The sequence below is a fragment of the Pantherophis guttatus genome, chromosome 12, assembly GCF_059756535.1.
Source record: "Pantherophis guttatus breed Tessera chromosome 12, ASM5975653v1, whole genome shotgun sequence".
In the NCBI taxonomy this organism is placed as follows: domain Eukaryota; kingdom Metazoa; phylum Chordata; class Lepidosauria; order Squamata; family Colubridae; genus Pantherophis; species Pantherophis guttatus.
In genome coordinates, this window is record NC_142074.1 from 18,822,384 (window position 1) to 18,845,146 (window position 22,763).

The 22,763-nt window shown below is 42.5% G+C and overlaps 1 long non-coding RNA gene across 1 annotated transcript; it reads left to right on the forward strand.

Annotated features, from left to right (window-relative positions):
* LOC148112232 (uncharacterized) lies at positions 1-22,555 on the forward strand. The gene is made up of 3 exons (XR_015729663.1): positions 1-256; positions 17,075-17,313; positions 20,884-22,555. It is a non-coding gene; the product is annotated as an uncharacterized LOC148112232 (long non-coding RNA).
* Positions 22,556-22,763: the final 208 nt, after the last annotated feature.

The following is a 22,763-nucleotide window of genomic DNA, read 5'->3' on the forward strand; positions in this document are numbered from 1 at the left end:
AATGAAGGGAAGGGGGGAGAGAGAGAGAGAGAGAGAGAGAAAGAGATAGATAGATAGAGAGAGAGAGAGAGAGAGAGAGAGAGAGAGAGAGAGAGAGGAGGGAGGACTTTTTTTTTTGCAAGCGGGCAAGCTCGCCCACCCACCCACCCACCCACCTGCCCCCCCCTCCTCCTCCTCCTCCTCCCTCGCCTCTCCCCGCGGTCTTAAAGGCTTCTGCGAACGGCGGCGGCGGCTGCTTTTGGAAGCTCCGCGACGAGTAAGTGATGGAATCCCGGCGCAGGGTAGAAGGAAAAAGCCCGAAGCGTGGTCGGGGATGAGGATGAAAGGAGGGTGGGGGGACGGATGATGGGAGAAGGATGGCCTGGCGGAGCCGGAGATGGGTCCACGGCGTGTTCCCCTTTTTTTGGGGGGGGGGGGAGCCGGTGAGAAGTTTGGGTTTTCTGGGACGCGGGGAAGCCGCCGTGGGTTCGTTGGTTGGAAATTGGGGAAGGGGGGGTTGGGAAGGGGGTTTGGTTTCCTTGGACGTGGAGAAGAGAAGTCTTGGCTTCGTTGGAAGCTCTTTGGACATCCGTCTTTCGGAGGGAGGGAGGGAGGGAGGGAGGGAGGAAATGGGACAAGGGAAGGAAGGGAGAGAGAAAGGAAGGATGGAAGGAAAGAAGGGAGGGAAAGGAAGGAAGGAAATGGGACAAGGGAAGGAAGGAAGGAATGAAAGGAAGGAAGGAAGGAAGGAACTAAGGAAGGAAGGAAGGGGACAAGGGAAGGAAGGAAGGAAGGGGACAAGGGAAGGAAGGAAGGAAGGAAGGAAGGAAGGAAGGAAGGAAGGAAGGAAGGAAGGAAGGAAGGAAGGGGAAGGAAGGAAGGAAGGAAGGGAATGGGACAAGGAAAGGAAGGAAATGGGACAAGGGAAGGAAGGAAGCAAATGAGACAAAGGAAGGAAGGGAAAGGAAGGAAGGAATGGGATAAGGGAAGGAAGGAAGGAAGGAAGGAAGGAAAAATAAATGCAAGGAAGGGGAGGCAAGGAGGAAGGAAAAATAGATAGGTAGAAGGAAGGAAGGAAAAATAGGTGGAAGGAAGGAAAAATAGGTGAAAGGAAGGAAAAAGGACTTCAATTCCATCAGGAAGTTTCATGGTTGAACTTGGATGTGATCCCAAAGTCCTCCACTTCCCTCCTCACAGCTTGTGGTCACTCAATATTCTACAGTTTGCTACAGTCAAGCCACAGGCACAACCTCCAATCCTATTGGAACATGGACCCAAACTCTCCACTAATGAAGCCACCTTTTGGCTTTCTCCTCACCTTGGAAGCTGAAAGACCCTGAAGGAGCTGGCGGGTGAATCTCAGGCCTTGAAAGTCCCTCATCTGGCATGAGTCCCAGGTGATTAGGCAAATCCTGGGCATCGTTATTCAAAGAGGAGCCTCACCTGGTTTCAGATGACACACCTGTCCCTGGTTAACCACAGAACTTCCAGTTGAGAGAGTTGTGGAAATCATAGGACCTGTCCAGGCAAGGTTCCCATTAAAGGCGAAACTCCATTGACTTCTTTGTGCTTCCTGTTTTCTGAAAATTAATTAAAGGATTAATTAATTCCTTAAAGGATTTAATTGCTCAACTGGACACCAAGTTGCTTTGAGGAGACTCCTATCCTATTCATGTTCTCCCTTGAGCATTCAGGAGACTATATGAACCAGTCGCCAAGTGTCCAAATTTTGATCACGTGACCATGGTTGTAAGTGTGTTGTCACGTGCTGCATTGCAACCTTTTTTTCCCTTTGCTATAATGACCCAGGGCATGGCCAGTGTGTGACACATCTGGCCCACAGGCCGCAAGTTTGACACCCCTGCTATAGAACATGTTTTGGAGTAGCCTTGGTGGCTAAACCCGGTGTTGGCGAAACCCAGCAGTTGTGACTTGATTTGATGAATTAGAGCTTCATCAACTAGTTCGACTAGAACGAGAAGACTTTGTTGCCTTAGGTCATCTAGTCCAACCCCCACCCGCTGCCCAAGCAGGAGACTCTACACCATTTCTGACAGATGGCAGCCCAGTCTCTTCTTGAAAGCTTCCAGTGATGAAGCTCCCACAACTTCCGAAGGCAACTTCTGTTCCATTGGTTGATTGTTGTCATTGTCAGAAAATTTCTAGGTTGAATCTCTCCTTGTTCAGTTTCCATCCATTATTCCTTGTCTGGCCTTCAAGTGCTTTGGAAAATAGATTGACCCCACTCTTCTCCTTGCAGCCCCTCAAATATTGGAAGATGCTATCGTGTCTCCCCTGGTCCTTCTCTTCCCTAGACTAGCCATGCCCAGTTCCTGCAACCGTACTTCATATGTTTTAGCCTCCAGTCCATTAATCATCTTGGTTGCTCTTCTCTGCACTCTTTCTAGAGTTTCAACATCTTTTTTATAGGGTGGTGACCAAAACTGGATTCAGTATTTGTTCTTATTTCTAGGTTGAATCTCTTGATAAGTTTCCATCCATTATTCCTCTGCCTTTCAGTTATAACCATTTTTCACGGAGTTGCACACCTGTGATAGCTTCCCATCATATTATATCTGCAGGCACCTTGGAATACTTCTTTTAATCAAGCTGCTGAAAGCAGAGGAATGTGATGAGCCCACAAATGCACCCACCACCTTAAAAATCAGGGGCAAATACTTAGTCTCATTCTTCCTGATAGGTACCCTTAGTTTCTTCCTCCTTTGTGTTCAACCCCTTTGAATGCTAAGATGGTGTGACAGTTGGTCTGAGCAACTCCAGGTTCAAACTCCATTCAGCCGTGAATCTCAGAGGGTTATCACAAAACAATCGTTGACCTAGTTTGTCCATGCCGAGCATGGCTTGCTTTTCCAAGACTCTTTGGGTTTAAACTTGGGTTTAGCTAGACTCACACAAGAGCCAAATCCGACCACATTATGGCTCATCTGTGAACACAATCAGAAACCAACCTGCCTTTAGAAGAAAATATTTGCAGCTCGGGGTTGAACTGTGGGGTCCCTGGTGCTCTTTGAGCTTGGTGGTTTCCTTGCAGATGTTTTATCATCAAACGAGGTAACATCATCAGATAGATACAGATACAGATTAACAGAGTTGGAAGGGACCTTGTAGGTCATCTAATCCAATCTTCCCCTGCCCAAGCAGACACTACACCATTTCTGACAGATGGCAGTCGAGTCTCTTCTTCAAAGCTTCCAGTGATGAAGCTCCCACACAAGTTGTTCCATTGGTTGATTGTTCTCACTGTTGGAAAATGTCTCCTTATTTCCAGATTGAATCTCTTCTTGATCAATTTCCATCCATTATTCCTTGTCTGGCCTTCAGGTGCCTTGGAAAATACTTTGACCCCCTCCTCTCTGTGGCAGCCCCTCAAATACTGGAACACTGCTATCATGTCTCCCCTGGTCCTTCTCTTCACTAGACTAGCCATGCCCAGCTCCTGCAACTGTTCATCGTACGCTAACATTGATGGTGTTACCTAGTTTGGATAGTTGGATAATTACCTAGTTTGAAACATCTTCAAGAAAACATCCATACCCAAAGAGCACCAATGCCCCATCAATTATTATTTATTTATTAGTTTGATTTATATGCCGCCATTCTCCGGAGACTCAGGGCGGCTTACAATGCTTTTAAGCAATAGCCTTCATACTTTTGTATATACCTGCTTAGTAGAGCTTTTGGCCCCTCCAAGTGGTGTTCTATTTTCATACAAAGTCAGCTTACTGCCCCCACAAACCGGGTCCTCGTTTTACCTACCTCGGAAGGATAGAAGGCTGAGTCAACCTTATTTATTTATTTATTTAATTTGTATACCGCCCTTCTCCCAGAAGGGACTCAGGGCAGTGAACAGCCAAAATTAAAAAAACATACAAATACAAAAGTTAAGATAATTAAAAAGAATTAAATCGTTAGCTTCCCAATTTAAACCTTGAGCCTGGTGAGAATTGAACTCGCAATAATTGCAGGCAGCTGGCAGCTAAATACTACTTTAGTGGACTAAACTAACAGTGGTTTAGTCCACTGCACCACCAGGCTCCTAAAGTAGGCATCAACCTACCTTGCCAGACTGGAGGGTAGGATCCTGTAGAAATATAGGGACCTGAAAAACACATATAGAAAAAAATGAAGCATTAATAGAAGCAGCTTGCATCTGGTTATGCCAGCAGACTGAGAAACAGATCAGGTTGCTCTTATTATGTCCTTAGTGGAACCTGGTTGTAGGAAAATCTACAGGAGAAACTTTTCACAGTGTGGAAATAAACATTGATTATATTGTACGCTGATTGTTGAAAAAGACAGCCAATGCACAAAATCAAGATGCCAAAATCAGTAGGCATAGAAGTTTTTCGTGGCACGAAACTGAAAAAAAAAAAAATACAGCTGCTACTTAGCGAAGATCAAGCTGCTATGCAAAGCATTGCTACAAAAGGTAATAAGAAAAGATTAATCCCCAGATATAAAAAAATAATAATGATAATTCTCGCTAAAATCCTGTAATTTCACAGATAGCTCCACGTGGGTTGCGGTTTTGTTTGGTAACAGTGTGAAGGGGTTTTGTCACAGCCTTCTGGCATATTTATTTCTGTATGTATTTATTCCTGGTCTAGTCTGCCTCCCTGGATTTCTTAGTAATCTCCAGTTGGAGAATTAATGCAATTCATCCCTGCTTAAGATAAGCCGAAATCAGGTAGGTGCAGTTTTAAACAATGGCAGTTCTGCTTAATTTATAGTATTTGATAATTTGTGTTGCTTAGATTTGTGCGGAGATTTACGATCGGTGAAGTTTGACACTTGCTAAGGAAAATGATTAATACGTTGCTTGAATGTTTTCTTTGCTGAATGTTGTTATTTGGAGGAAGGATGTGATTTTTTTAAAAAACAACAATAACAAAACAACGATCACCCGCATAGAGGTATGAGACAAACATGGTATAACGCCTTGAATAGTTCCATAGAATAAGCTGTTGGCCACGTCCCTCTGCATTCATCAAGCCACAAATTCTGGATTGGGTACATTTTTTTTTTCAAAACATCAGCAAAATATCACTGCTGCCTTCCAGTCTATGCTTGCTGAATGAGGGAGGATGACCAAGAAAGAATCTGGAGCAGCTGTTTCAGACATCAAATGACTCAACATTGCATGCCTTGGCTGTTATTGTATGTGCAATCCATTTACACTGGTGAAATTACTGTAAGGAGGGATTTCCTGGGGTGTTTTTGTGCTAATCTTTCCTGCCTTTTTTTTTTTTTTGGTCAGGGAAAGTCAAGATAAAATGGGTAAAATGGGTTGCTAAAGCAGGCTGCTCCAGCCCCCCAGCTGTGCAGATGTGGGGAATTTCAACCCCCACCAGGCCTTCAGCCAGCGTACTCCCAGCGACCGGTAAGATCCCACAGAGTTGGTCTCCTCCGGGTCCCGTCAGCTAAACAATGCCGGCTGGCAGGCCCGCAGGGGAGGGCCTTCTCTGTGGCTGCCCCAGCTCTCTGGAACCAGTTACCTCCTGAGGTCCGGACCATCCCCACCCTATTGGCCTTCCGAAAAGTGGTGAAGACCTGGCTTTTCCGGCAGGCCTGGGGCCGTTGATCTCGCTCTTGCGATCTGGCGAGATCTGGCCATGAATGGTATGAATGAGTTTTAATGTTTGGTTTTTTTTTAAATTTGATTTATATGCCGCCCTTCTCCGGAGACTCAGGGCGGCTTACAATGCATTAAGCAATAGCCTTCGTACTTTTGTATATTTATACGAAGTCAGTTTATTGCCCCCACAAACTGGGTCCTCATTTTACCTACCTCTGAAAGGATGGAAGGCTGAGTCAACCTTGAGCCTGGCGAGATTCGAACTTACAGAAATTGCAGACAGCTGGTGTTAATCACAATGCTATCAGTCTGCTGAGCCACCAGGCCCCTTTTAATTTTTAAATGTTCTTTATTAGGATTTTAGATGTATTGTGAGCCGCCCTGAGTCTTCAGAGAGGGGCGGCATATAAAGCGCTGGCTGGGGGATTCTGGGAGTTGAAGTCCATCCATCTTCAAGCTTCCAAGGTTGAGAAACACTGCTCTAGTCTTTTGCACCTGACACAACCCCCCCACCAGTGGTGGGATTCAAATAATTTAACAACCGGTTCTCTGCCCTAATGATTTCTTCCAACAACCAGTTCACCAAACTTTCTCAGAAAGTTAACAACCGGTTCTCCCGAACTGGTGCAAACTGGCTGAATCCCACCACTGCCCCCCACCCCTCATGCCCAAAAGCTTAAAAAATATTCTATTCTGGATGGAGATGTTTTATGAACACCTCTTTAACACTGCTTAGTGTTTGAGTGCACACCGATTACATTTTCTTAAAAATAATAATAATAATAATTATTATTAAAGGATGCATTACCACATAGATTTCAAAATAGATGTGAAACCTCAGCACACTTCCCCACCCCACTTTGCACTGGTTAAGATATATTTGTTTCTGCATTTCTTGTCACCTCTGCTGTGGTGTGAGATTTTTTTGGTTGTTGGTTTTTTTTTTGCCATTTCCCTTGATTTCTAATTAGAGAGCAAAGGTGAGGAAAAAATATCTCCTCCGTGTTCACCCCTGTGAACTGACAGCCACACTTGGGGTTTTAACCAAAGCCTCCGAGACTCGATTTCACCATTGACCAAGTGCCGGGTTTTTAATTATATTTTAGAGGTAGAGACGCGGAAGGGTGTGGGAGCGTAGAACTGTAAATATTGCTTCGAGAAGCCAAATGAGCTCACTTACTGATGACAATGTAATTAGTTTTTGGGGTTTTTTTTTTGGGTGGTAATGAATTTCAATAAAAGCAAAGGGAAAAGAAAAGAAAAGGAAAGGAAAAGTGACCTCATCATATCCCCCGCTTCAGTGGTGGGATTCAAAAATTTTTACTACTGGTTCTGTGGGTGTGGCTTGGTGGGTATGGCATGGCTTGGAGGGCATGGCTTGGTGGGCGTGGCAGGGGAAGGATACTGTAAAATCTCCATTCCCTCCCCACTCCAGGGGAAGGATACTGCAAAATCCCCATTTCCTCGCGATCAGCTGCGACTTGGGAGGCAGAGAATAGATGGGGGTGGGTCCAGTCAGAGGTGGTATTTACCAGTTCAGTGGTGGGTTTCAAACACTTTTACTACCGGTTCTGTGGCTGTGGCTTGGTGGACGTGGCAGGGGAAGGATACTGTGAAATCTCCATTCCCACCCCACTCCAGGGGAAGGATACTGTAAAATCTCCATTCCCACCCCACTCCAGGGGAAGGTTACTGGAAAATCCCCATTTCCTCCCAATCAGCTGGGACTCGGGAGGCAGAGAATAGAGGGGGGCGGGCCCAGTCAGAGGTAGTATTTGCCAGTTCTCCGAACTACTCAAAATTTCCGCTACCGGTTCTCCAGAACTGGTCAGAACCTGCTGAATAGCATCTCTGCCCCTCTTCCTTTTTTTCGTTTCTTGATTGCCCATTTTGAACAAAATCAACAATGGCAAACTCTTGTTCTGTTTACAGGTAGTCCTCAATTTATGACCATTCATTCGGTGTCCGTTTGAAGTTACGACAACACTGAAACAAGTGACTTATGATCGTTTTTCGCACTTACGATCATTGCAGCATTCTTGGGATCACATGATCAAAATTAATAAAGGATGTAGTCTTGAACACCTGGTCACATCCATCATTTTGAAGCCGGTGAACAATGCTGCAAATCTCTCAGGTCATACAACTTAATCTTACATGTTATTATTCAGGAATATTTCCTAGCTCCGCAGGCTGCTGGCGGACTACAATAGGTTCTGCTAGTAGCATGACCTTCAGCGTGGCTATCAGTTTGTCCTGGGTAGGGTTGGGTGGCCACCTGGTCTGGCTTCTGGTGGTGATTTGTGCTGCCGGTTGCGCAGGAGGAATGATGGCGTGGACTACTTCCTCCTGGCAGTTGTCAAACTGTGGTTTTCTCGACAGGGCATCTGCTAAGAAGTTTCTTCCTGCCGGTGTGTACTTTAGCTCGAATTTGAATCGTCTAATGTACTGTGCCCAGCGGAAAACGCCTGTATGTGCCCATACGACGACAAAATAAGAGATACCTCGTGGCATCATCCCACAAATGGCATTTACATAAAATGCATCATCTGGGCGATGACCTTATTTGTTGCCTTTTCCAAATTCGATGCCAATGCGCATATATATCTTTCGATGTTGACTATCAATAGAGGACAGATATCCTTCCCGAGGGAGGAGCTAACCTTTTTAGCGATAAAAAAAAATCCATCTCTCCACTGAATTCAAGGTGAAGGGGAACGCATTGTGTAGTTTTACAGCTCTCCTGTTCAAAGCCACCGAACAAAAAGTAGGCTCCGAGAAGTGAATTTGTCTTGAAAATTTCAAAGCGGAGCTTAATTAGAGGTACAAAGTCAATCACGCCTCCGTTCTGCAGACAAGGTTTTGCAAAAAAAAAAAAAAAAAAAAAAAACCCAACAACAAGGAAGAAAAATCAATAGGATGACAACACTGAAAATGGTGTGGGGTCACGATACTTCAAACGTTGGACAATGAAGGCATAACGCCGCCTTTACGAAGTTGACTTGTACTGATCCTGTTTTAAGCTAAAAAGGTTCCTCTTGTTCGCCCAATGAAAAAGCCGTTCCGTTTGTGCGTTTAACTTTTAGAAACTTTTTATGCCATCTACCATGCTTCTCTCTGAATGTTTAAAGATCTCTGGGGGGGGTTAACGGCTTGTAAAAATCATAACAGCCCATGAGAATGTGAAAATACATTTTCCTTCTGCTATGCTTTATGGCACCTCTTAGGCAGAGAGGAAAAAAAACAACAACAACATCCCGAGAGCAGTCTAGACATGCAAAAATTCGAGAACAAACAATACCTCTATTGTAACGTTAAATTAACTTGCTATACATTTTAAACCAATGCATGCTAACTCAGCACAGCTTCTTGTACGTATCCTATGCATTTCATCTTTTTTTTTTTTTGAAAGCTGCATTTTCAATCAGAAAAGATTCTGTTACCTGCTATTTCCACTTAAAATTGTGTCAGTACCCAGGAATTACAGGAAGATGCGTTTTAAAACTTCTTAAAATTTCTTCTTTCATTTCTTCGATTGTTCTTCTGAGGAAAAGCCTGCAGTAATTTTTTTTTCCCATCCATCAAGGGAATTCCTCGGCTGGACATCACCCTTTGGAATAACCCAGGGAGTCCTCGACTTACGACCACAATTTCTGAGCCCGAAATTTCTGTTGCTAAGTGAAACATTTGTTCAGTGGATTTTGCCCCGTTTTATGACTGTTCTCGCTTAGGGAATCGCTGCAGTTATTCAGTTAGTAGTCCGGTCGTTAAGTGGATCTTGCTTGTCAGAAGGTTGCAAAAAGAGGATCACACGACTCTGGGATGCGGCAACCCGTCATAATTATGAGTCAGTTGCCAAGCGTCCAAATTTTGATCACATGACCACGGTCGTAAGTCCCTTTTTTTCAGTGAAGTTGTAACTTTGAATGGCCACTAAATGAACTGCTGTAAGTTGAGGACTACTTTTAATACCCTTCCAGCTTTATTTATTTATTTATTGAAGCAAATGTTCATTTGGACACCATGGGCAGATCACTTGATGCCTCTTCTCTTCAATCAGAATTGAGATTAGATTTCCAACTTGAGCTGCCCAAATTTGGGAGGGATATGACCCAGTGGTGGGATTCAATTTTTTTTACTACTGGTTCTGTGGGCGTGGCTTATTTTGTGGGTGTGGCTTGATGGTCATGTGACAATTCTTTAGGATTTAGCAGAAGTACTGGTCTACCAGGCTTTTAACTGCTTGCAGAGCTGTACCGGTCTACCCATTTATTTTTGCAGGCATCGGTCTACTCATTTGTTTTTGGAGGCACCGGTCTACCCATTTATTTTTGCAGGCACCGGTCTACCACCACACTGCCTTTTAACACTGATCAGCTGTAGGGCGGCCCTTTGAAGCCCCACAGCAAGAGTTTAGACAGTTTTTTTTCCTTTTAGCCCATCAGCTGGGACTCAGGAGGCAGCAATAGATTGGGGGTGGGGTAAGTAAATAAAAGGTAAGAATAATGCGGGGGAGCAGGGGCAGAACCGGTTCGGTGATGTCATATCGTCACTGCTACTGGCTCAGTGGAACCGGGAAGAACCCACCACTGGATCTGACCCAGTGATGGGATTCAATTTTTTTTTACTATTGGTTCTGTGGGCGTGGCCTGGTGGGTGTGGCATGGCTTGGTGGGCGTGGCTTGGGCATGGCAGGGGAAGGATACTGAAAAATCTCCATTCCCACCCCACTCCAGGGGAAGGTTACTTCAAAATCCCCATTTGCTTCCAATCAGCTGAAACTCAGGAGGCAGAGAATAGATGGGGGTGGGGCCAGTCAGAGGTGGTATTTACCGGTTCTCTGAACTACTCAAAATTTCCACTACCAGTTCGCCAGAACTGGTCAGAACCTGCTGGTTCTGATCTGGCCTTTTGACCCTCCCTACAGGTTGGCATGGAAACGTCATTTTATGGTGTCGGAAGGAAGAAATTATTCAATACATAGGAAGCTATTTGTCACTCTTGTGAAGTAGGTCCAGACAAGAAGCACGACCAGAAGTACTCACACTGACTTTATTGTAAGGTGACGTTGACAGAATCTTGACATTTCTGTAGGAGGAGAATAGGCAGAGCCGTTTTATGGTGGAGATTAATGTCAGGGGTAAAGAATCAGGATCCTTTGTAAGATTGAAGCATGGAAGATTTATTCTTATTCTATACACCAGAATCTAGTCAGTTAAAGTTCAACGCTAAATTGGTGCCAGATAAGGGTCAATAGAACTCAGGAGGGGTTGGACTTAAAGTGCTTTTGAGGACGCAATGATTCCAAGCTGATGATGCACTTAATTCCACCCTCCAGTTCTACCTGCTCTTCTACAGTTACTCTCTCCTTGCCTTCATGGTACAAGAAATAAGGGAAGGCTCCTCTGAGACATTTCTCACTCTCTCCTTTCTTTTGCAGACTTAGCTGCGGCTTACCTGTTGTTTAGTGTCCACTTTCCCACTTAAACCAGACAGAAGACATGGCTAGTTCTATCTTATTGTAAGACTGCATTAACAAAATCTTGTAAGACTTGAAAGTACAATCTTTCCATTACAGCTTTTAACTATTCGATCCACTTAGGACAGGTTCCTTTCTAAGTTTCTTCCTCTGACCATTAAGCCGCTCAGGGCTCCTGCCTCTCTTATCTGATAGTTTCCTAGGCAGTATTTCTTCTCCTGTTTACCCAAGGTCATCCATACATTCTGTTATACATTGTCTTTTGTTCTTCCTCTTGTCTTCGAAAGCCATTCCAACATACCGTTACACAATTAGGCGGGTGATGGCATTTCATTAGTTAAATTTATAATTAAACCTACTTAAACTTTCATGCTGTTTGAGGTTTCTGGAACATGCGAGTCCAGCTATATCTGAGGCTCTTATCTCTTCTGAAAAATATATTAATAGGCAACTAATGAAAGACTTTTGAGAGACATGGCCGTATTGATTTTCAATACTTTATATTGTCAAGTACTCAATGAAGCTTACGAACACTGTATCTTGATTGGGTTCACACACAAAATGTAATTCATAGCCTTAAACATATTTTCCATAACATCCAGGGCCTTCACGCATGTATGTTGATCCTTCCAGCCATGATTTATGGGACGTGTGGATCTAGGATGTGAAATCTGTTGCAGAAGCTTCTGCATGTCATGCAGTGAGCAATGGAAAGACAAACACTGAAGATATCTCTTAGGTGTAAACATTGCATCGAGGTGGAAATGTAAGTCGGCAAGATGCAAAATACATTTACTTAACAACAGGCTGACGCAGAAAGCGACATGATGGTAGCCCTTCTTAGCTGACCACCTAGTCCTAGACGATGGAGTAGTGGACTACAAAAAGATCTTGATCCCAACAGGGAATACCATAGCAAAAGACACAATGTGTGTTGAAATTTTCATTTTTCATAGCAGCTTTATCCAGATGCCTATGATGATAATGTGAAAGTAACGGGTACTGTATATGTATACACCCACTCCCCAAAACATACCTAAGATATGACAACTGGCATGCATGTCTAGAGACATCCACAAAATTCTGTCAAGCTGTCAAAAACAGTATTGCATCATTGCATGCAAACTTTATCCTTTGTGTGTAGTTCACCCCCAAAATAAATAAAGCCTCTCCAATGAATGCCCTTGAGCTACAAAGTGTGCGGCGGCAGCCAAAAAAGGCAATGCAATCCTATGTTGCATCAACAGAGGGATACAATCAAGATCAATACCACTCTATAAAGCCTTAGTATGATCATACCTAGAATACTGCATCCAGTTTTGGTCACCACACGATAAAAAGGATGTTGAGACTCTAGAAAGAGTGCAGAGAAGAGCAACCAAGATGATTAATGGACTGGAGGCTAAAACATAAAAAGAACAGTTGCAGGAACTGGGCCTGGCTAGTCTAGTGAAGAGAAGGACCAGGGGAGACAGGATAACAGTCTCCCAATATTTGAGGGGCTGCCACAGAGAGGAAGGAGTCAACCTATTTTCCAAAGCACCTGAAACCAGACAAGGAATAATGGATGGAAACTGAACAAGGAGAGATTCAACCTGAAAATAAGGAGAAATTTTCTGACAGTGGGAACAATCAACCCATGGAACAGAAGTTGCCTTCAGAAGTTGTGGGAGCTTCATCATTGGAACCAAAGACCTACATACAAACACCCGCGAAAACCTCAGAAAACAAATATAGATATAGATATAGATAGATAGATAGAGAGAGAGAGAGAGAGAGAGGGAGGGAGGGAGGGAGGGAGGGAGGGAGAGAGAGAGAGAGAGAGAGAGATACGAAGCCTCCTTTGATTGTGCAGCATCCATGGAATTAATTTTGGCACGCAAGTTTAGGAAGAATTTGGGGTTGCAGAATATGCTGACTTCATATTATGTGGGATTTTTCGTCGGTCATCCAGCGATGGCTTCCACCAGCATTTTGACTGATGGAAGACATTATATCGCTGTCTTGTAAATAATGGAATCAACATGGCTTCCAGTGGCTTTTTGTTTGGTCCTAGAGAGGTTTATATGTTTCTTCCTTGACAGCTGCATCTGAAAGGTTATATCACTCTTTAACTTGGAGATAAGTTCATGGATTTGTACTGCTCAGCTTTCTAAAAGCTTCTGTTTATAAGCACGCCTGCACCTAGAAGACGCCCCCCGTGAAGAGATTTCATGTTTGAAAGGAAAGGATCTTATTATTGGCCTGTCATATTACTACATTAGAGTGAGAACATCCTCTATTTTCTCCTTGCCTGGTTTAATTCTGATGTGGGAGCCAAGTTGGAAATAAATTCTCACAGCAACAAAACAAAAAAAAAATGAAGAAAGGATTGCAGGGATGGCGAACCTTTTTGGTACCGAGTGCCCAAACCGGAACGTACATGCATACACATGCATGTGTGCACGCGGGAGTGCCAGTAACCTGAAGACTAGCATGTGCGCCGGCCAACTGGTCTTCGAGTTTCCGGCACACGCATTTGTGCCAGCCAGCTGGTCTTGGCATGTGCCAGAGCACCAAAAACCCAAAGTCCAGCTGGCTAGCGCGTGCATGCCTATTTTTTGGCTGTTTTTCAGGCCATTTATGAGCCATTTTCAGGCTGTTTTTTTGGGCAAAACGCCCTGAAAATGCCCGTAAAAATGCCCTGAAAATGGCCCAAAAGACAGCCTGTTTTCTGGTGCTCCAGCACCCGTGAAGACCAGCTGGCTGGCACGCAGTGCACGCCGATAACCAGAAGAACAGCTGGCGACGGCGTGCATGCCCACAGAGGGGGCTCTCGTGCCACCTCTGACCCGCGTGCCACAGGTTCGCCATATGGCTCTATTGTAATGGAAGTTTTATTTTATGTTAAAAAAAATAGACCCCAGGTTCCACTGTTAGACAATTCTATTCCATAAGAACATGCATAGACTGGTCCTGCATTTCTAATTTGCTATTTAAAATAGAAAGCTAAAATTTCCTCTTTTCATTCATCTGTCGACTTGATCTGTTACAATCATGTACTGAAAGAGGTTGGGTCTCCTCTTACATTCCTCAGAGCTGACTTTTGGGGAGAATTGAAAAGCTTCCCAAACAGCTCAACTGTCCTCCAAATTATGAATTCTCATCCCTTCTTCCTTTACGAGCAGTACGGTGGCCTAGAGGTGGAGCTCTCGCCTCACAATCTGGGGGCTGAGAGTTTGATCCTAGGTAGAGGCAGAAATTTCTCTCTCTGGGTACAATGAGAATATATCTGCTGAAGAAAAAAAAACTACAACTCCGCATTGGCAACAGGAAGGGCATCCAGCCTGTAAACACTCAGCTCCGTTCAGTTGCCCAGATCTCACCCCGCAAGGGATTACGGAGTCTTTAAAAGAAGAAGAAAAAGAAGATGATCCTTTCTTCTTTTATCTTTTTAGTTTTCATTGAACAGTTCTAGATTACTCATTTTCTAATCCTAATCGGTGGACCCCCGGCGACCCCTAATTTCCACCCAAGTGGAGGTCACAAGTTTCAAGGCCTTTTTACATTGTGAATCCCAACTGGAGAAACTCACTGTACATATATTAACACTTAATGAGTATTGTGGCCCATTTTATTTTGATTCCTTTCTCTTCCTCTCTCTCTCTCTCTCTCTCTCTCTCTCTCTCTCTCTCTCTCTCTCTCTCTCTCTTTTTTAAAAAAGATGCTGATCTAGATTTTAAATTATTGCTGTTCTTCTATTTTAATTAAATTGTTTAATTTGTTTTATCTAACTCCTGGGTAGGATATGCTTTATACTGCTATTCTAATTTAAGATTTAATATGTTGTTGCTGCTGCTGCTCTTTTTTTTTATTGTTTTTAAGGCACTGATTGCAGACTGTTTTGAGAACTTTGGTTCTAAAAGTCAGCAGAGAAACACTGAAACAAAACGAAATAGTACAGGAAACGCTAGTCCTACTTACTGCATCATTTTCATATCATTGAAAATGCCTGAAGTCAGAGTGGATGACCTGTCAAATATATGACGATCATATCATGCTTGGCTAAATTTTCTATACCGTACGTAGCACAGACGTGCCTGGGGCTTGGCCTTTATTTGGCTTATATTTTCCAGAGGCAAAAATAAATCCACAAAATATAGATGGAATGAGCTAGTTTGTCTTCCCTGTCATCGCCTGTAATTTCACTGGCCATAACATCACCAGATGCTGGGTAGAATTCCTGTATTTCAATTTTGCATTTGAACTTCGAACTGTTTGATCAAACAGAGACAAGAAAATTTATAATTACTCGTAAACCCTCAGGGGGAGGAGAATGCATCAGATATTTTTGGTACATTTTGTCAGCATTCAACCAGGATGGGCTTTTTATCTTTAATGTCAGTGTGAATGCAATATTCCTTATTTGATCTATCCTCCCTCTCTCTCTCTCTCTCTCTCTCTCTCTCTCTCTCTCTCTCTCTCTCCCTCTCTCTCTCTCTCTCTGTGTGTGTGTGTGTGTCTATCTATCTATCTATCTATCTATCTATCTATCTATCTATCTATCTATCTATCTATCTATCTATCTATCTATCTATCTATTTTTGCACACCTTTTTATTTTTATTATTAGCATCTGAGTATTGTTAGTTTGCTTCTTCTTCCTTGTTTTGTATTTTAACTTTGGAAATAAAAAAAATTGTCAAACTTGAACTTTGAATTGTTTGCAGTGTGTATGTGTTTCCCTTTCAACAATGAATAATGTAACACTTTTTATCTTTAATGTGAATGCAATATTCCTTATTTGATCTATCATCTATCTATGTATCTCTCTCTCCCCTCCGCTCCATCCATCCATCCACCCACCCAGCCATCTCTGTCTGTCTGTCTGTTATCTATCTCTGTCTGTCTGTCTGTCTATCATCTATCTATCCATCCATCCATCCGTCTGTCTGTCTGTCTGTCTGTCTGTCTATCTATCTATCTATCTATCTATCTATCTATCTATCTATCTATCTATCTATCTATCTATCTATCTATCTATCTATCTATCTATCATCTCTGTCTATCTGTCTATCTATTTTTGCACACCTTTTTATTTTTATTATTAGCATCTGTGTATTGTTAGTTTGCTTCTTCTTCCTTGTTTTGTATTTTAACTTTGGAATTTTTTTTTGTTGTTAAAATTGAACTTTGAATTGTTTGCAATGTGTCTGTGTTTCCCTTTCAACAATGAATAATATAACTCTACTTTTGGAGGTGACCAGGCTGAGCCTGAGGGAGGGGTTAAACACGTCATCAATCCCAAGTCCCTGTGCTCCCACAAGAGATCTAATCCAACCCAACTTGAATTCCTTCAATGCTTCTCTACTGCCGATTTGCTTTGATTCTCAGTAGTTCGGATTTTTGTAGAGAGTTTAAGCTTGAAGTAAATCTGGATTTTCTGATTTCCCTGAGACCTGATATCCACCCCTGCTCTTCCCTTTATGATAAAAGCCAGACCTGATGAACAAAGGAGTTTTTGGACCAGCACAATGGACTCTGGTGAAGCCAGGAAGTCATCTCTACCATCTACAGACCCCTCACATCCTGGACATAAACTGTGTCAACTTCTACCCTCAAAATGACACTGTAGGGCACTGCACTCCAGAACAACAAGACACAAGGACAGTTTTTCCCCCCGAATGTCATCACTCTGCTAAACAACTAATTCCCACAACACTGTCAAATTAACTACTAAGACTGTATTAATATTCTTCTTCTCATCCTTACTAGTACCTATCTCTTCCCACTTATGGCTATATCCATGTTGCTTGTATCTTTACAACTTACTGTATATTGTTTTTATTGTTTCCTACTATGATTTGATTGCTTATTAGTATCCAATGACTATCCCTAAGTGTTGTATCTTATGATTCTTGACCAATATATTTTATTTTTTCTTTATGTACACTGAGAGCATATGTACCAAAGACAAATTCCCTGTGTGTCCAATCACACTTGGTCAATAAAAGAATTCTATTCTATTCTATTCTATCTCAGCCAAGATGTGCGATCCTCGCTGCCTTTTTTTTCAAAGTGCCGAGGAGGAAGTGAAGCCTCTCCTGTTGACGAACGCCTCCAGAATTTCTGATGAGTTAGATGCGGCAACCTAATGAGACGTCGATCTGAAGAAGCCCATTGACAAAAGGTTACTGAAGGATTTCAAATTTCCAAAGCGAGAGGCAGCTGCTTATAATACCAGTCATTTGCTCTCTTTTGGGCACACTCACCGCACAAGGGTATGTATACAAAACAAGAGAAAGGAAATACAGCTATGAGCAGCTTTCTAATTGAACAGAAGTAGGGGGATTTATTTATTTTTTTCACTCCCTTTTCACCCCTTGGTAATACAGGCGACAATGCCTGGCTGAAGAATGACAAAAATAAAGCTTATTTACACATCACACAGATGCCATTATGCAATCTTCTTCCCCTGCCTTAGATCTCCATTACATCCATCCATCCATCCATGATGGCAGTGTTCCAATATCTCAGGGGTTGCCACAAAGAAGAGGGAGTCAAGCTATTCTCCAAAGCACCTGAAGGCAGGTCAAGAAGCAATGGGTGGAAACTAATCAAGGAGAGAAGCAACTTAGAACTAAGGAGAAATTTCGTGACAGTGAGAACAATTAATCAGTGGAACAACCTGCCTCCAGAAGTTGTGAATGCTCCAACACTGGAAGTTTTTAAGAAGATGTTAGATAACCATTTGTCTGAAGTGGTGTAGGGTTTCCTGCCTGGGCAGGGGGTTGGACTAGAAGACCTCCAAGTTCCCTTCCAACTCTGTTATTCTATTCTATTCTAATCATATGTATCATAGCTGTTGTAGCTGCCAAAGTAAACCACATTTTGCTAAGCAGAGAGAAGGAGAAAAGGAATAATAAGCAAAAGAAATCATAAGACAAAAGAAAAGTAAAAGAGAAGAAAATTAGTATCTAATTTATACCAAAAGATGTTTTCATATAATTCTGTTTGCAACCACCATTTCTTTTATCACATCCGAATGATGCTTACAGCATTACAATTTGTTTTCTAAACTTCTCATCTCTTCTCTTTCTGAAGATCTTCTCACCTACATCTTGCCAGTAGGGCATCTTTCTTTCTTTCTTTCTTTCTTTCTTTCTTTCTTTCTTTCTTTCTTTCTTTCTTTCTTTCTTTCTTTCTTTCTTTCTTTCTTTCTTTCTTTTTTTTTGGGTATTTCCTTTCCTCCAGGAGTGAAATCCAGCAGGTTCTGGAGAACCGGTAGCGGAAATTTTGAGTAGTTCAGAGAACCGGCAAATGCCACCTCTGGCTGGCCCCAGAGCATGGTGGGAATGGAGATTTTGCAATATCCTTCCCCTGGAGTGAGGTAGAAATGGAGATTTTGCAGTAGCCTTCCCCTGCCACACCCACCAAGCCACGCCCACCAAGTCACACCATGCCCACCAAGCCACACCCACAGAACTGGTAGTAAAAAAAATTGGATTTCACCACTGAAATTCTGTGGTGCATATCAATTCTGCTGTTGCATATTTCCTTTGCAATCCTGTCCTAATTTATTCTTTCTGTATCACCAAACCACCTCAATAAGACTTATTTTGCAATGGTCATTAAATACTGCATCCAATCCACATTCCTTCGTCTGGGTCCTATCTCTACTTGTTCTACATACCCTTCTGAAGTAATCCATACAGTATGTTTATATTTCCCCTGACATACTCAATTCTCATTTCCATATAACCAAGTATACTGAAGCGTTCTTTTCTACACAGCTATAGTGGACAGCGGTGATGGTGCAGTAATTGGAATGCAGCATTGCAGGCTAACTCTGCTCACAGCCAGGAGTTCGATCCTGACTGGCTCAAGGTTGACTCAGCCTTTCCATTCTTCCAAGATCGGTAAAATGAGGGCCCAGATACGCTAACTCTGTAAACCACTCAGAGATTGCTGTAAAGCACTATGAAGAGCTGTCTAAGTCTAAGTGTTTATTGCTATTGTTAACTCTGCCCACTGTCTGGAGTTTGATCCTGACCGGTTCGAGCTTGACTCAGCCTTTCCATTCCTTCTGAGATTGGTAAAATGAAGACCCATATTATTGGGGGCAATATGCTGACTTTGCAAACTGTTTAGAGAGGCTGTAAAGCACTACGAAGCATATATAAATCTAAGTGCTATTACTATTGCTATAATCTGCTTATTAAAAAAAAAACAACTTTGCTCCTTGCAACAGACTAATTCCCCCCACACACATACTAATTTTCTACTAGAATTTGCATGTCTTAAAATGTCTCCATCCCTTTTCATCCCTTTAGTAAACACTCATCTGCTTGCTGCAGCTTTCACCATTCTTATAGAACTTGCGGTCATTCACTCCACTTTCCTTTTCGACAAAGCTACCTTGACCTTTGACACATTAATTTTTACATCCATATTCCTCACTGCATCACTCAAGCTGTCTAGCATTCGCTGCTCTCATTTGGCTCTTCAGACAACAATATAGCATTGTCTGCCTAGAAAACTACTTGTACAATCATGTCTGTTTGATTGTTACTTCAAACGGTCCTTATGCAATCCATAAATGAATTAAGCAATTGGGGAGAGATCACACATCCTTATCTTAGTCCCTGATCCTGGTTGAACCATTTGTTGAGCACTATGTTTGTCTCCTACAGGTTTGATTTCCATCATATGTCACACTTAATGGGTTGACCAACTACCTGTCAACTCCATATGCATGCAAAACATTCCATAATTCAAATATCTATTACACACTTTCACTAAATAAGAAATTGCAGTAAGCTTCGTTTCATGCACCATAGCTTATCATGAAGGGGACAGTGGTGGGTTGCTACTGGTTCACTCCAGGTCAGGCAAACTGGTAGAGGCAGCGGGAGGCTCCGCCCACCCGCAGGGATGCTTCTGCGCATGTGCAGAAGCATCACACGCACGCACAAGCAAATTGGTAGCAAACTAAATTGAAACCTAATACTGGAAGGGGATAATCACAGTCATAGAATCTCTGGCCATCAGATATGATCACTTAAATTTCTTTCCTGACTAACCTCTCTAACCCTAACCCTAACCCATTCCCAGACCTTCAGAAATCGTTTGAAGGCAGTCTGGTATTCTATCAAATCAGAAAGGTAGTAGAAAATCTCTGTCCCCATAATGCTAAAGTTTCTATCTGAACAAAGAATTCTTCATGGGAAGGAAGGAAGGAAGGAAGGAAGGAAGGAAGGAAGGAAGGAAGGAAGGAAGGAAGGAAGGAAGGAAGGAAGGAAGGAAGGAAGTTTTTCATTTGCCAATTCGGAAAATAGAATAGAATAGAATAGAATAGAATAGAATAGAATAGAATAGAATAGAATAGAATAGAATAGAATAGAATAGAATAGAATAATAGAGTTGGAAGAAAACCCTATACCATTTCAGATAAATGGTTATCCAATCTCTTTTTAAAAAATTCCAGTGTTGGAGCATTCACAACTTCTGGAGGCAAGTTGTTCCACTGACTGATTGTTCTAACTGTCAGGAAATTTCTCCTTAGTTCTAAGTTGCTTCTCTCCTTGATTAGTTTCCACCCATTGCTTCTTGTCCTACCCTCATGTGCTTTGGAGAATAGCTTGACTCCCTCTTCTTTGGGGCAGCCCCTGAGATATTAGAACACTGCTATCATGTCACCCCTTTTCATCAGACCAGACATACCCAGTTCCTGCAACTGTTCTTTATATGTTTAAGAAAGGGGACACTGCCAGAATTTGGCCTCACCTGGCTTCATCTAGGCAACTGAGAGTAATTTCTACAGTCATCAACCCATAATTTTTTCCTTTCAGGACCTAAGATTCTACAACGAAGAGAAGGAATGAAGCAAGAGATCCACCCAATGGGAGAAAAGAGATCTGCAAAGCTCCAGCATTGATCTAAAATCAAATCAGACCAAGCCTATTTTCAAGCTATACTCTCCCCGAGCCATAAATAAAGTAGCTCAACTTTCTGACGTAGCAGAATTAGAGACACTATCAAATCTGTTTATTTATTGATTCGAAGCATTCCTACACTGCTACCCAGTGCAGAACCGAGTCTCGTTATTTTTATTTATTGACACGAGAGCAATTTTGCATCTTATCAATAGGACGCGTGTGACGGGAACACGATTGTTTGAAACAAAGCAGCAACAAACAGCCAATAAAACAGCTGAGGAGCACTAACACTCCACAAAACCATAACATAAAGAGACTATCTCTATGGTCACTAAGATCTGAGAGCATGGGTGAAAAGCCAGATCGACATTGGATGCTGCAATAAAAACCAACATTGGCGTTAACCTGGGCTCTTGGAGAGCATATTTTAATTAGGAAGCCAAAGGAGAAAAGTCCTTTTTTACATCGCTATGTACTGTGTTCACCAGTGGAATACGGAAGAAGGCTCCCTTGGCAAGACTTAATACTCTGGCAGATGTCTACAGTGGGAAATATTGCCTCAAATGTTGATGTCCCAAACCGTTTAGAGCTTTAACCATCATTGCTAACACCTTGCGGTCAAAGCAGAAGCATATCAGCAACCAATAGAGCATTTTCAAAAATCTGCAAAAGAGAGATTCTTAAATTTTGTTCCGACTAGTCTAGCTGCACACTTTTTTTTTTTTTGGCACCAGCTGCAATTTCCATATCATTTTCATGGACAGCTCTGCGCCTGAACATATTGCAATACTTTAAATTTGAAGTTTACTGAAGGAAGAATTATGGGGTCCAGATTGTCCTCATTCGGGAACAGTTGCACTTGAAGGGATAACAAAATCTGACCCCCAAATTCTAAGCCACTGATTTTACCTGATTCTCTAGTGATCAAAAGTTAAACTATAAATCAGGGGTGAAATCCTCTGAAGTCTGCTACTGGTTCTGTGAGTCTGCTACTGAGCGTGCCCTTTGCGTGCATGTTCACCTGAGGCGCGTCCGCGCTGCACTAAAAAAGGAACATTTTGAAGCCTTCAGAGTATGCAAAGGTAAGTAGAACAGCGAGTGGGGGGATCCGCTGTGCCACGCGATTTATATTAGCTAGAAAGCAGAAAATCCAATAATTCTAGCTAATATATATCACGCATCACAGCTGATCGTCAGCCAGCTGATTGATGGAAATACCAGTTCACCCGAACCGGTAGCATTTTTTACTACCGATTCACCCGAACCGGTCTAAACCAGTAGCTATAAATATATATTTTTCTACACGGTGCACTTAGATTTTCAAGAGGGCTGGATCCCCATCTAGAGCAGAATGTTTACACAATTTACATATTAATTTTGTTTGCTTGTTTTTAACCATTTAGTCATGTCTGGCTCTTAGTAATTTTATAGGCCAAGTGATCTCCAGGCTATCCTGTCAACCACAGCTTCTTTCAATTATTGTACGCTCAACTTTGCATCAGATTTGATGTTATCAAGCCAGCATGTTCTTTGCTTGCCATACTATTGTATATGCTCAAATAAATCTGGTATAATAGCAATAGCACCTAGACGTATATACCACTTTACAGTGCTTTACAGCCCTCTCTAATCGGTTAACAGAGTCAGCCTATTGCCTCCAACAATTTGGGTCCTCATTTTACCCACCTCGGAAGGATGGATGGCTAAATCCAACCTTGAGCCTGGTGAGATTAGAACTGCCAAATTGCAGGCAGCTAGCAGCCAGCAGAAATAGCCTACAGTACTGCACTCTA